This window comes from Morone saxatilis, unplaced genomic scaffold (genome assembly GCF_004916995.1).
Source record: "Morone saxatilis isolate NCDOM2014 unplaced genomic scaffold, NCSU_SB_2.0 Contig4, whole genome shotgun sequence".
Taxonomy (NCBI): Eukaryota; Metazoa; Chordata; class Actinopteri; family Moronidae; genus Morone; species Morone saxatilis.
In genome coordinates this window covers 6,375,393-6,379,374 of record NW_023339984.1, presented here as the reverse complement: position 1 = coordinate 6,379,374, position 3,982 = coordinate 6,375,393, and the positions used below count along the sequence as shown (strand labels likewise).

Genomic DNA, 3,982 nt, shown 5'->3' with positions numbered 1-3,982 from the left:
CAGTGGAATACTGTGAAACCACTGGCAGAACTGTGTATCGCGTCACCGGAATACACATCTATTTATGCCCTTGTGCACTCAAAAACTGCTCCATATCACTACTACAGGTCCAAAACTCCACAGGGTACCTTTAAATTGCTAACTCTCACCTTTAAAGATGTTCACATCTACTGTACATTGTTCACATCTTTTATGCACATTTCCCCCTCAAATGTCAGCACTTAAATAACTTTTACTTTGTTGACACCACCAGTGAGTTCACCAGTGAACCAATTTGGAATAACAAAAAAAAGTCAATGGATTTGTTCAGTCCAGGGTCAGTAGGCCGACTCCCCTGCAACTGTTTTCACTTTGAGGGCTAATTTGGCCTGACCAAACCAGAACAGGTCTGCCCTCTTTCTGATTAAGTGCAGCATTACTCAGAATGAACTAAAAAAGATCCTGCCAATCTCTCTGCTTAGTTCTCAGTCCTAGGGAGAGAAAGACTTTCCCTGTGCGCTTTATTTTAACACCATTGATCTGCGGTCACAGGAAATGTTTTAAGGACTCAATATCTTTAGCCTTTGCCCTACATAGTCACGGTTGCTTGTAATTTCTCCGATAATACATTTTGGTGTATCCATAGGTGAACAAATTGTGAGTTGCCCTGCCTTTAAACTAACAAGCCAGTCAGTAATGAGATTTTCTCCTGACTGGTGAACTCACTTCATCCATCACCCAGCAGTATGTCATGTTAGTTTATTTCATTCAGCAAGGTCACTCTCCCTGACGAGAGGACTGGGTGCCAAACCACTAGAGGTTTGATTAATTGTGAATCAACGAGCCATAAAGCTGCGCACTGTAAACGGGATACGATTGGGCGAAATGATATATCAAACTTCTCCTTGCCGGACCTTGCTTTGAGGGAGGTCTGGCTTACTAGGTTAAAAATACACTGGCCCACAGCAGGAGGAAAAAAAATGGAGTGACAGTAAAGAGAGAGAAGGCAAAGGATAAAAATAAATTCAAGAAAGAAAAATGGAGATGCATGAAAGTGGGATGAGAGGTAAATGCTTGAAAGGTAGAGATAAACAGGGAGGAGAGGATCAGATTGAGAAATATTTAGAAGATGGAGAAGTAAATGAAGGACAGAAATTGACTCCTGGGAGGAAATTGGGATACATGAAAAACCAATTCAGCCATAACACAACCAAATATCTGTCCCTGTCTTCTTTCCTACATTCTTTCTGATGTTTCATCTCCAGTGTGTGATTGTGTTGACAAAACGGACCTGCACATATGTTGATGTCGGAAACAACTTAATTCCAACATCCAATATCTCTGACGTTATAGGTTCTGCTTGAGTAGTGGGACACACACACACAGACGGTTTCCATTAAACGGCTATTTCCAGAAGCTATCGGTGCGGTGGGGAAATCAAGCGCTCGACCACCGTTTGAAGTCGTATCAGCTACACTTGTTCCTATCGCCATGCTATCACTCCATCCACTTCTCCCTTCTATCCCTCACTAACCCCTCTCTTCCTCACTTATCTCCCTTACGCCCCCAGAGATCCTCGGCCTCTTCTCTCTTCTCTACCTCCCTCTCCTTACACGTCGCCTCTCATGTGCTCACTCTCTCTTAATCATCCTGCTTTGCTCCCCCTGTCATCCCGGTCTGACCCAGAGCAGCTCGAGGCGCTGAGAGCTTCGCTTTCCCTCGTCATACCAGCCGACTTTTATCTTCTCCTGTTCCTCCATCTCTCCCTTCCTTCACTTCTCCCCTCCAACCCTCCATCAGTGGTGGAAGAAGTACTCAGATCCTTTACTTGAGCAAAAGAAGTAAGGCCACAGAGAATAGAAGGTGGCACTGAAAATTTGACAAATTAATGTAAAGTACCATCACAAAAATGTACTTTTATCTAAAGTAAAAGTATTCAATTTTGAAAAATCTATTAGTATACTTATACTGATGGAAACATTAAAAGGAAAAGGCTGGAATTAAAGTGTAAGTAGCTTATCATCTCCATTTTTCCATATCTTTCTGATGTACCCAAATCCCATTAAAAGACCAAAACCAGACATGCTTTTGTCTGTATCTCAGTACCCTACCTTGTTTTGAGCACTCAAACACAAGCCGGTTTGGTCCTAAGACATACATTTTTAAAAAGTGGTACAAGATGTATTGTTTTATTTTTGAAAAAGGGCTCTGCTGGGTACTGTTCCGTGGATGTTACTCAAACAGGAGTTGTTGGGGACTATTTTCAGCTCCACATTAAGACACATGGCGCTCCAAGGGAATATTAACCATGCATCAGGACGGTGCATGTGGGGCGAATTTAAAATAAACTTAAGTCACCCAGTGCTACAGTGTATGTCACTGATGTGTTTTGAATAGTTTCTGGACAGGAATGGAGGTCTGTGGTACAGAGAAATTCATTATATCAGGGTTATTTTCTTTTTATGGGATGTGTTAACAATAAGAAACATAAAATAATATTACAAGCCTTATCCTTTAACATGCAATATGAGCTGCATTTTCATTTTGCAGCTGGTCAAGGTGGAGCTACTTGAACTGCTTTATATACTGTTGGATGGTAAATGTATAAAAATGCATCATTTTTCATATGATGGTTACATGTTTTCTACGTAAAATCTAAATCTGTACTAAAGTGGAGCGCTTGAGGAAATTTCCTTAGTTACTTCCCATGACTGCCCCCCATAATCGTTCCTCCCTCTCCCCTCTTCACCAATCCCTAATTTTTCCTTCTCTTCCTACTCCTAAATGATTCCATCTTTCTTCTCTTTCCTTTCTTCCACTCCTCTTCCCCCCTCCCCATCTCTCTAATGCACAACTGCTCTCTCTCACACTCTCTCTCCCTTTTTCTCTCTTAGTCCGATGCTTGACGCTGCCGGAGACAGATCGCAGTCCTCTCTTCTTCTCCTCGCCGGGAATCACACACACACACACACTCTTTTCCACCAGATAAGGACAAAGTAAGACAAAAATTGTTGAGGAAAAAGATTGGATAAAAATTGCAGTTGAATGGATAAATGAAGAGGAGGAGTGACTGAGTGGAGGCAGGACAAGTGAAGGGAAAAAAAACTGGAGAAAACCTCCCTGAAGGAGATTTCTAAAAATACAAGCCAGCTTACTCCCTGCATTCTGTTATTTTCTCTCTCTCTCCCTTCTTTTTTGCCGTGTCCCCTCCTTCATTCAGTACCTGTTCTGTGGGATTAACATGACTTAAAATTCAATCAGCCTACAGCCTGACGGAGGAGCGACAGAGGAGGCAGACAGAGCGCTGCAGCTGTCGAGACCGAGTGAGGGGACGTGGAGAGAGAGGAGAGAGAGAGCGGGGGGATAGACAGTGAGAGATAGAGATAGAGAGGAGAGAGAGCGAGAGATGGGTGTTTTTCCACGGAGCTGAGACAGAGAAAGCGCCGCGGAGACAGGGAGATGTGACGGTTTCCAGGGGTCGCGGTGGAATGATCCGGAAAACAAGGTTAGTAATTCCACCTTTTTATCTAGCAGAGGGGAAAAAGGGGATGGATAAGGATGAAAAAAGAGGACGACTTCAAAAAAATGGGATTAAAAGGACGACAAGTAGCTGTATTGTGCTTTTGAAGTAGCAAAGTGAACACCAGAGGAGGAGAAGCAAATAAACAGGGAAGAAAAGAAAAAAAAATGAATCAAGGATTTTCAATTGAATTCAGGAAGGAGGAAAAAAAGAGGCTGCATATATGTAGCTGCTGCACTAATGTACATATACACACTCTAAAGAACACTCTCACAAAGAAACACACACAAACACAGAGTGAGTGCACAGCAGCTTTAGAGCAAGATAACGAGATTGTCTTCTTAAAGGTGTCGGCTTTTGGAGTTTGATTGACAGGTCAGAGAGTGAAGGGGGGCAGAATTTTGAACTGTCTGACATTCATGGTGCGGATCAATAGCCCAGTTGTTTCATTAGACTGCGTGTGTGTGTGTGTCTGGGAGAGGG

At 42.8% G+C, this 3,982-nt stretch overlaps 2 protein-coding genes across 3 annotated transcripts in view; one reads left to right on the top strand and one right to left on the bottom strand.

Moving 5' to 3' along the window:
* The window catches only part of LOC118338182 (pyruvate carboxylase, mitochondrial-like), a 314,296-nt gene that overhangs the window by 87,808 nt on the left and 222,506 nt on the right, over window positions 1-3,982 (bottom strand). The window lies entirely within an intron of this gene.
* The window catches only part of LOC118338183 (leucine-rich repeat and fibronectin type-III domain-containing protein 4-like), a 40,650-nt gene continuing 39,601 nt past the window's right edge, over window positions 2,934-3,982 (top strand). The window contains exon 1 of the mRNA XM_035675440.1: window positions 2,934-3,484. The gene's annotated coding sequence lies outside the window, so the exon portion shown is untranslated. The remainder of the gene's footprint in view (window positions 3,485-3,982) is intronic.